This window comes from Saimiri boliviensis, chromosome 14 (assembly GCF_048565385.1).
Source record: "Saimiri boliviensis isolate mSaiBol1 chromosome 14, mSaiBol1.pri, whole genome shotgun sequence".
NCBI lineage: Eukaryota > Metazoa > Chordata > Mammalia > Primates > Cebidae > Saimiri > Saimiri boliviensis.
Window position 1 is genome coordinate 44,157,495 of NC_133462.1, and position 11,200 is coordinate 44,168,694.

The following is an 11,200-nucleotide window of genomic DNA, read 5'->3' on the forward strand; positions in this document are numbered from 1 at the left end:
TCCAAGCCCCAGCATCTGCTTTTCCCTGGACCTGCGGAAACCGAGATTCCTGGAGTGGGACTCCGCCCCCGGAGTCCATCAGTACCAGCCCTGGTCCCTCCTGGGTGTGGCAGTTCAGGGCTGACCAAGGTGGGCACAGCCAAGGCCAGGGCATGGGGACATGTAAGTCCCAAGCCTCGGTCTGGTGAGGGGCTTTGTGGAACCCCAGCCCCCACCCACGACAGCAGAGCCGGGTACATCAGGAGGCCGGAACCCACAGCCCATCCCGCAAACACCTGTTCCCTCACTCCTCCCCAATCCCAGGGTGGCATCCCACAGTCCTGGTATTACAGGCAGAAGCCACTGTGCCTGGCCCACAAGAAAAGATTTTAAAAACGTCCTGAGCAGACAGACCCAGGCCCTGGCACTGGGACCTCCCGCACTGCAGGGCAGCTCATCAGGCGTGCCCCGAAACGTCTCCCAACAGCTCATCAGGCGCGCCCCGAAATGTCTCCTCCTGACAGCGGGCCATCCTCCCGGACTCGGTTCCTGGTTGCACCTCTGTCCCCTGTGTGCCAGCATCCCAGAGGAGGGCGCAGCCTATCTGTGTGATTCATGCCTCAGGCTGAGAGAGGTTGGGGTGTCCCTTGTGCGCTGGTTGTGAGAGGGTCATCCTGGCCACTAACCTCTTCATCCCCAGCTCAGGAAACTGAGGCAGCATGTGTTCCTGGGTGCTGGGAAGCTAGCAGCCGAACAGGATGGAGCTCAGCCTTGGGTCCGAATGGGCTCACGCCTGAATAAATGGAACCAGCTGGCTTTCGGGCTTACCCGCAGGGGTATCTGAGCCCTGTAGACGCCGGCTTTGCTTGGGCCCCGTGGCATTCTCTCCTGCGGCTGGGGAATTCATTACCAGGTCTTGTGGCCAACCCCTGCATCTGCTCCTCATCTCTCCCCGCCCCGGCCGCCTGGCCCAGCCCTGCCACCACTGGCCTCCTTCTCAGAAGCCTCACCCCAAGCCCCAGCCTCCAGCCTCGCACTGGGGCCCATGGGGGTAGCTGCCGGGTTCCAGCCTCCAGCGAGGGACAGCCAGAGCCCAGGTGTGCCCGGATGGCCAGTGTTCAACCCACAAGCCCCAATGTGGGGGAGCAGTTCCCTACATCCATTTGCCAGGTGGGGAATCGGGGTTCGGCAAGCCTGGAGGTCACACAATGGAGAAACACAACCCCCACACCAGAGCCAGCCGCCCTGGAAACCCACGCGCTGCTCACACGGCACACCTGCCTGTCCTGTCTGAGCCAGACACAAACGCTGAAACCCGGGGGCCCAGTGGCCCAGAGGCCTCAGCCCCCGGTGGGGCAACACATCAAGGCCTTGGAGGCTAACTGGCCTAGTTAGAACCTCCAGGAACAGCGAGAGGCAGGAGAGGAAGAAGTCTGGTTTTCCAGCCCCACGGTTTGTCCCGCAGAGGAGGCAAAGCTTGCCCTGACTGCTGTGCCCCTCAAAACAGCCCCCACACTGCAGACTGCCCTCTGCCCACTCCTGTCACCTCCTAGTGAGCTGATGGAAGTTTGCAAAGTGTTTCTCTGCAGCCGCAAGGCCCTGAGCTCAAGTCTCCTCCCACCACATGCTGTGTGGCTTAGGGAAGGTGTCCCAACCTCTCTGAAATCCAATTCCTTATGTCTTAGGTGTGGAAAAAGGTATTGAGTCTCCCCTCTTGCTGGGCACACAGCCACAGTCCTCTGGGGAGAGAGTTCAGAGCACAAAGCTTTTTTTTTTTTTTTTTTTTTTTTTTTTTTTTTTTTTTTTGAGATGGAGCCGTGCTCTGTCCCCAGGCTGGAGTGCAGTACTGTGATCTCGGCTCACCGCAACCTCTGCCTCCCGGTTCAAGCAATTCTCCCACCTCAGCTTCCTGCGTAGCTGGGGCTACATACGCACACCACCACACCTGGCTAATTTTTGTATTTTCAGTAGAGACAGGGTTTCCCCATGTTGGCCAGGTGGGTCTTGAACTCCTGACCTCAGTTGATCCACCCATCCCAGCCTCCCAGAGTGTTGGGATTACAGGCATGAGCCACCGCGCCCGGCTCAGAGCACAAGCTTTTAACTGAGGCCCAAAGACAAAAACAGAATGCTGTGTGGGCCGGGAGAGGGCGGAGGTCAACTTCCTGGGGACACAGGCAGAACTCCGCACAGAACAGACGAGAATAAGCCTGTGCCCCACAACCATCTCCACCCCTCAGCCACTCTGACCTGCTTGGAAAAGACTGGAAGTATCCCCGCTGCCCATCATTAGAGGATCCGCTGGAGAAGTCCCCAGAACCTCCAGCCAACTACAAAGCCACTTTTAATCTTACCAATGTATTTATTTTTTTTTTTTTATTTTTATTTTTGAGACGGAGTCTCACTCTGTCGCCCAGGCTGGAGTGCAGTGGCACGATCTCGGCTCACCGCAACCTCTACCTCCGAGGTTCAAGCAATTCTTCTGCCTCAGCCTCCTGAGTAGCTGGGACGACAGGTCCGCAAGCACCACACCCGGCTAATTTTTGTATTTTTAGTAGAAACGGCATGTCACCGTGTTAGCCAGACTGGTCTTGAACTCCTGACCTCATGATCCGCCCACCTCGGCCTCCCAAAGTGCTGGGATTACAGGCATGAGCCATCGTGCCTGGCTATGTGTTTATTTTTAAGACTCAGGGTCTCAGCCAGGTATAATGGCTCATGCCTGTAATCCCAGCACTTTGGGAGGCTGAGGCGGGCGGATGGCCTGAGGTCGGGATTTTGAGACCAGCCTGACCAACATAGAGAAACCCCGTCTCTACTAAAATTACAAAATCAGCCAGGTGTGGTGGCGTATGCCTGTAATCCCAGCTACTCGGGAGGCTGAGGCAGGAGAATCGCTGGAACCCGGGAGGCAGAGGGTGTGGTGAGCTAAAACTGTGCCGCTGTACTCCAGCCTGAGACCTCGTCTCAAAACAAACAAACAAACAAACAAAGAGACGGGGTCTCGCTCTGTGGCCCAGGCTAGAACAATATGGTATGAGCACAGCTCACTGCAGCCTCGACCTCCTGGGCGCAAGGCATCCTCCCACCTCGACTTCCCAAAGCACTGGGATGGCAGGCAGGTGCCGCTGTGCCTGGCCGGCTTTCACTATTTTAAAAGGAGAAAATTAATATTTAACATTTTACATTCCATAGTACATCTAAAATTTAATATTTTACAAAGATAGAAGAAAAACCCGGTTACACATAGGGAGGTGCAAAGAAATTTCGAGAGTGGCACAGAGAGGCAGAAACAGAGGCAGAGACGGAGAGAAGGCACCAGGAGAGAAACGGGGACACGGCGGCCGGCAGGGCAGGGCACACTGAAGCCCCCAGGCCTCCATCCTCCTGGCCCTGGATAAATTGCCCCAAGCCAGTCGCAGGGGCTCATGCCTGTAATCCCAACACTTTGGGAGACTGAGGCGGGCGGATCACAAGGTCAGGAGTTTGAGACCAGCCTGGCCAACATGGTGAAACCCTGTCTCTACTTAAAAATACAAAAATTAGGCCGGGCGCGGTGGCTCAAGCCTGTAATCCCAGCACTTTGGGAGGCCGAGGCGGGTGGATCACGAGGTCAAGAGATCGAGACCATCCTGGTCAACATGGTGAAACCCCGTCTCTACTAAAAATACAAAAAAAAAAAAATTAGCTGGGCATGGTGGCATGTGCCTGTAATCCCAGCTACTCGGGAGGCTGAGGCAGGAGAATTGCCTGAACCCAGGAAGCGGAGGTTGCGGTGAGCTGAGATCGCGCCATTGCACTCCAGCCTGGGTAACAAGAGCGAAACTCCGCTCCCCCCCCAAAAAAATAAAAAAATAAAAAATAAAAAAATAAAAATAAGTCCCAAGCCCCAGCGGGTCCTGCCAGCCAGCCCGTCATGCCATCTGCAGGCTGCCCACTGACCCCGACCCAGACCCCACCCTTCCAACTCCCTGCCCATGGTCAGTGCAGGCCTCGGATCACGCTGCAGGGGCTGTGGCCATTGGCCCCCAAACCAGCCTTGTGGCACATGCCCACGCTTACCAGCCCACGGCTTCTGGGTGCTGGCCGGGAGCCGCCGGGTCCTGTTCTTGGAGGCCCCACACTGGGAGACGCTGGCGCAGACTCCGGTAGATAAGACGGATGGGCCCCCATCAAGGCCTCAGACCAGCCAGAGGTCCCAAGGCACAGCCTCACTCCATCTTCCAGAGGCTTCCAAAGGACAATGGGAGCCGGACGTTGCTGAAGGTCAGCCTGGCACCTCCCCGACTGCAGTGCCTTCTCCAAGGTATCTCTGGTTCACGGAACCCTCCCCCAAACCCTCAGGCGGGTCCTTTTTTATTCACGTTTGCAGATGAAGTGCGGGGACCCAGAGAGGTTAAGCAGCTTGCACAGGGTAACACAGCCAGAATCCCAGCCTAGGAGGTGGGCTGCCTGCTGCTTCATCTCCCCGACCATGCCCTAACTCTGCCCCAAACCACCCGCATCTTGTGGACACAGAAATCCGAAGCCCCAGTGCCTAAGAGAGGCAAAGAGAAAAGGGAATGTGACGCCGGGCGCGGTGGCTCACGCCTGTAATCCCAGCACTTTGGGAGGCCGAGGTGGGTGGATCACGAGGTCAAGAGATCGAGACCATCCTGGTCAACATGGTGAAACCCCGCCTCTACTAAAAATACAAAAAAAATTAGCTGGGCATGGTGGCACGTGCCTGTAAGCCCAGCTACTCAGGAGGCTGAGGCAGGAGAATTGCCTGAACCCAGGAGGCGGAGGTTGTGGTGAGCCGAGATCGCGCCATTGCACTCCAGCCTGACGACAGAGCAAGACTCCATCTCAAAAAAAAAAAAAAAAGAAAGAAAGAAAGAAAAAAGAAAAGGGAATGTAATCCCAAGACTTTGGGAGGACGAGGTGGGCGGATCATGAGGTCAAGAGATGAAACCTCATCTCTACTAAAAATACAGAAATCCACTGGGCGTGGTGGCGGGCACCTGTAGTCCCAGCTACTCAGGAGGCTGAGGCAGGAGAATCACTTGAACTCAGGAGGCAGAGGTTACAGAGAGCTGAGATTTCACCTCTGACCTCCAGCCTGGGCGACAGAGCGAGACTCTGTCTCAAAGAAAGAAAAAAAAAAGGTCATGAAACGCCCTGGCCCCAGGAGCTGGTAGAAAGCAAGTCACCGTCAGCCTCACGCCGGGGGAACGTTCATTCCTGCCTTAACCGACCAAGGGGAGGCCTCCCTGCACCCCTGGAACCCCCGTGCAAGGACCCAGACAGTGCCGTGTAGCACGACACCCTCTGCCGCAGAAGCCCCTGCTGCCCATCGTCACCACCTGTTTCTGGGTCTCGATTTCCTGCCTGGACTCAGACGAGGACACACATAGGAAGGGAAGAAGGTTTGTAAATGGAAGAAGCCATGCACATGAGGAGCACTCCTAGGATTCAGGACTTGATGGTTCGAGCCTGGGGGACCACCCAGGGTGAGAGAAGTCAGGACACCCCTGAGGCCGGGTGCCATGGCTCAGATTTGTCATCCCAGCACTTAGGGAGGCCGAGGCGGGAGGATTGCTTGAGCCTAGGAGGTCGAGGCTTCCGTGATCTATGATTGTGCCGCTGCGCTACAGCCTGGGTGACAGAGCCAGACCCTGTCTCAAAATAAAAAGGACACTCCTGGGGGTGCCAGCTTCACAGCCAGAGCTCAAGCTCCCGGATCTCACCAGGGCCCCCTCACTTCACACCACCCCAAAGCCCCCACTGTCCAAGGGAATAAATCCCTGCTCCCCCACCTTGCCATTCAACAGGGGCTTTGTTGGGGTGGGGGTCCTAGGTCTGTCTGTGAACTCCGGGTCCTTCTGCCTCCAGATTCCCAGACTCTCTACGTACCTTCAGGACCCAATTCTGTGCAACTCCAGCTACTGCCCAGCCACGCAGGCCTTGGCCGTGCTGACCGGAGCCAGCAGGGGTCAGGATTCACCCAGGAATGAAGGGCACGAGGCTGCTGGGGTTCCAGTGCGGGACAGGAGACAGAGTTCCTGCACACTGCACAGTGAGCACAGACGGGAAACTGGGGGAACAGGAAGTCGGGGGTAATGGGCACAAAGCCAGGGACAGAGACACCTGTGGGTTCCACTTTTAGTGCTGAAATGCTTCTGACTTCCCTTTCCCTGACCTAATCTCTGCCCCAGCACCAGAGAGGCACCCCAACATTAATGCACACCCCAAACCAATGTTCCTTCCACTGCTGCCTCTCCACCTTTCTGTATCCAAGGAAACATCTCCATAAATAGGCTCCAACCCAAGGGTCCCATTCCCTGCTGTTTCTCTGGCCTCCCACAGCCCACCCATCAATAAATGCTGCAAACTCTACCTTTAGAATTGTTCCCAGGCCAGGCACAGTGGCTTACGCCTGTAATCCCAGTGTTTTGGGAGGCCGAGGCAGGAGGATGGCTTGAGCCCAGGATGCCTGCTCAAGGCAAGCCTGGGCAACATAAGAGAGACCCCCCATCTCTGGAAAAAACAACAACAGAATTGACTCTGAAGCTTTTACAGAGCAAATAACACCAATCCTACCCAAACTCAGAAACTAGAGGAGGAGGGAACATTTCACAACATGTTTTATGAGGCCAGAATAACCAAAACGCATTACAGAAAAAGAAAATCAGAGGCCAATCCCTCATGAATATGGATGCACAAATCCTTAATAAGATATCAACAAATTGAATCCAGCTGTCTATAAAAGGGATTCTCCATCATGACCACCAAGTGGGGTTTACTCCAGGAATGCAAGGTTGGTTCAATACCCTAGAATCAACGTGATTAACCACAGTAGCATAAGGCAGGAAAACCATATGATCATCTCAGTGGATGCAGAAAATTCAACACTCACTTGGACAAAATTCAGCACTCATGCACATTATAAACATGCAACTAAGAATAGAATGGAATATCCTCAACCAGATAAAAGGTGCCTACAAAAACCCTACAGCTGCCATCCTTAATGGTGAAGGACTGGGTGCTCTACCCTTAAGAGCAGAAACAAGCCAAGGAGGTTCAGTTTCACTGGTTCTTTTCAGTATTGTGCTAGAGGTCCCACAGAGTGCAATCATAGAGGAAAATGACATATAAAACAAAACAGCAGAAAAAAAGAACTAAGGCCAGGCACGGTGGTTCCGTGGCTCATGCCAATAATCCCAGCACTTTGGGAAGCTGAGACAGGAGGATCACTTGAACCTAAGAGTTCAAAACCAGCCTGGGCAACATAGCAAGACCCTGTCTCTACTGAAAAAAGAAAAAAATTAATGGGCATGGTGGCATGTACCTGTGGTCCCAGCTACTCAGGAGGCTGAGACAGGGGGGACTGCCTGAGCCCAGGAGTTCAAGGCTACAGGGAGCTATGACTGCACCACTGCATTCCAGCCTGGATGACAAAGTGAGACCCTGTCTCTAGAAAAGAGAGAGAGAGAGAGAGAGAGAGAGAGAGAGAGAGATCAACCAAATGCAAAAATGGACCAAAGTGTGAAAAAAACTTTAGAAGGCAGTCAGGGAAATTGGACACTGACTGGATATTTGAGAATATTAGGGAATTACTGTCAATTTTCTGAAAAAATTATAATGGAATTGTTGGCTGTGTTTGGTTGGTTCAGTTTTGTTTCTTGTTTTCCTGAAACAGAGTCTCCCTCTGTTGCCAGGATGGAGCGTAGTGGGGTGATCTCGGCTCACTGCAATCTCCGCCTCCCGGGTTCAAGCGATTCCCCTGCCTCAGCCTCCTGAGTAGCTGGGACTACTAGCTGGGACTATGCGCCACCACGCCCTGCTAATTTCTGTATTTTTAGTAAAGACAGGGTTTCATCATGTTGGCCAGGATGGTCTCAAACACCTGAGCTCAGGTGATCTGCCCACCTCAGCCTCCCAAAGTGCTGGGATTACCGGGGTGAGCCCCCGTGCCCAGCTGAGAGATTGTTTTTAATGGTAGATAAACTTCATTCTGAACCTAGAATTTACTCTGGGGGTCGCTTGTTTGTGGGAACAGTTCTGGAAGCTCCTGGCTTCTCTACCTAGAATCCTCTCACATGGCCACACAAATCCACGCTTCACCTCCCCTGCCTAGAACGCTGTGGCTCCTCCCGCCTTCAGCTAGGGACCGTCAGGCCTCCTCTTCCCTTTCCTCCTCTGTCCTCTGTTTCTCCTCCTAACACCCAGCGCTCCCTGGCCAAGACGGTGAAACCGTGTCTCTACTAAAAATACAAAAATTAGCCGGGCGTAGTGGTGGGCACCTGTAATCCCGGCTACTTAGGAGGCTGCAGCAGGAGAACACTGGAACACGGAGGTGGAGGCTGCAGTGAGCCAAGGTCACGTCATTGCACTCCAGCCTGGGCAACTGAAATTCTGCCTTAAAAAAAAAAAAAAAAAAAAAAAAAGGTGACCAGGCGCAGTGGCTCACACCTGTAATCTCAGCACTTTGGGAGGCCGAGGCAGGTGGCTCACCTGAGGTCAGGAGTTCAAGACTAGCCTGACTAACATGGCAAAACCCCGTCTCTACTAAAAATACAAAATTACCTGGGTGTGGTGGCGGGCACCTGTAGTCCTACCTACTCAGGAGGCTGAGGCAGGAGGATCACTGGAACTCAGGAGGCCGAGGTTGCAGTGAGCCGAGATTGCACTACCGCCCTCCAGCTGGGCAACAAGAGCAAAACTCCGTCTCAAAAAAAAAAAAAAAAAATCAGTTCTGGTGGAAATGAACAGTGAGAACTCACTCAAGTATATATATTTGAGACAGAGTCTTGCTCTGTTGCCAAGGCTGGAGTGCAGTGACACAATTTTAGCTCACTGCAACCTCCGCCTCCCAGCCTCAAGTGATTCTCCTGCCTCAGCCTCCTGAGCAGCTGAGACTACAGGCCTGGCTAATTTTTGTATTTTCATCATGCTGACCAGGCTGGTCTCAAACTCCTGATGCCAACCGATCCACCCGCCTCAGCCTCCCAAAGTGCTAGGATTACAGGTATGAGCCATAGCACCCAGCCCATGTGCATATATACTTTTAGAGACAGGGTCTTGCTCTGTCATCCAGAGTGGAACTCGGTGGTGAGATCCTGGCTCACTGCAATCTCGACCTTCTGGTCTCAAGTGATCCTCCCACTTCAGCCTCCCAAATAGTCAGGGCTACAGGCATGCACCACCACACCACACCTGGCTTTTTTTTTTTTTTTTTTTTTTTAGAAAAGAGGGTCTCGATGTGTTGCCCAGGCTGGTTTCAAACTCCTGGGGTCAAACAATCCTCCTGCCTCTGCCTTCCAAAGTGTTGGGACCGTGCCTGGCCACTGTCCCCTTTCTGTCCTTGGTCAGTGTCTCCCCACCCCCTGTCCTGAGTGGGAGCCTCCTGAGGGCAGGGACCATGCCTGAGCCTGGCATGGACCCAGCACATAGCAGCAGTTCAAGAGATGCCAGGAAGGGCAGGCTGTTTTGCCTTCTGCAGGATCAGGGAGGGGGGTTTGATGTCCCCTGGAGCCCCACGCCCAGCCTCTCAGCCACTGGGTGACCTTGGGGTGTCCCTCAAGTCTGAGCATCTCCCTCAGTTCCTCCTGGAGAGGTGCCCCTGGGGGACATGGGAGCGTGGGAGGGGATACAGGCACGGCTTTGAGCCTCCCAGGCCTTGGGGCGGGAAGCACCTGGTTGCTAAGGTTACGACCACCTGTGATGAGACGTTGCCATGGAGACTCACCTGGGCGGAGAGGGCGGCTGCAGACGGGGAAGCCGTGGGAGAGGCTGGGGACAGGGAGGCAGCAGCCCGAGGAGGGCATCCTTCTGGGGAGGGGCACGGTGGGGCTGAGGGGTCCCTGTCCCGTGCTCTCCTGCCTGGGAAAATGGCAGGAGCTCTTCTGTGGCAGGAATCAATTCCGTCTTTTTTTTTTTTTTTTTTTTTTTTTGAGACGGAGTTTCACTCTTGTTACCCGGGCTGGAGTGCAATGGCGCGATCTCGGGGCTTGCCTGTGTGGAGCATGGGATACATCAGCAAAAACAGCATAGGACATCTTAGCAGGCATGTGCCACCCAGGCCGGGAGAGAGGGACAGACGGAGGAGGGGAGGGTGGTGGTGGAGGCCCTGGTGAAGAGGAGGGGAGGGGCGGGCAGGCAGAGGTCTGGGGGGAGGCCCTGAGGTGGGAGCCTGGCCCAGTCTCGGCCTGCAAGGTCCCTGGAGCAGTGGCCACAAGCCGGGCAGAACCACTGCAGAGTCTCTGCAGCCCTGGAGGAAGACAGGAACTGTTCTCACCCCCATTTTGCAGAGGTGGAAACTGAGGCTGGAGGGACCTCCCCCACAGTCACACAGGCAAGCCCCAGACTGGAACCCAGCTCACATCCCTGACCCACCAGGACTCACAACAAGTGCCCCCTCCTCTGGGAAGCCTCCCTGGCTTCTGGCTGAGGTCCAGGGCCAAGTGTCGCTACTGCCCCTTCCACAACGCTTTGTGATCATTTCGTATCTAAGGCCTCTGCTCCCTGTATCCATGGAAATCCCCCTTGAGCCTGGAAGCGCCTCCTCCTCCAGCTCTTCTTGCCCTGGTATACAGCAGGTGCTCAATGAACACCTTCCTCCAAGAATCCTGAGAGGCAGCTATCAGGAGCTTCACTTTACAGAGGGAGAAACACGATCAGAGAGAGAGAAAGAGACCCCCCCTACTGCCGCCACCGGGGTCAGGCAGGGCAGCAGCCCAGGGCCCGCCAGCTAGCGGGGAGAGGGTCGGAGGGTCACAAAGTCCTTCCAAATAGCTCCGGGGCCAGGAAGTGACCCGTACCCGCCCCCCCTCCTGCAGCATCCCGTCGGGGGCCTGGCCTGCAGCCTCCGGGGACTCGGTTTCTGGGCCTCCAGCCAACGCGACAGTCTGGGAACAGCGCCTGCTTGAGTCACAGGTGGCTGCGCGGATGCCAGGCCACCACCAAAGCCACTGGGAGTATACAGCAGGCAGGAGGACTGCGGGAGGGCGGAGGGGGTGGACCGAGCAAGGTTACACACACGGGCTCCCGAGGCCTCCTTCCCGCCCCTCACTAGGGACAAATGGCATCTCCCAGCCTTGGTTTGCTCATCTGTGAGATGGGGAGGTGACATTTAGCCTTCAGAAGGCGCAGTAAGCGGCCGGGCTGGTGGCTCACGCCTGTGATCCCAGCACTTTGGGAGGCCAAGGCAGCCGGATCACCTGAGGTCAGGAGCTTGAGA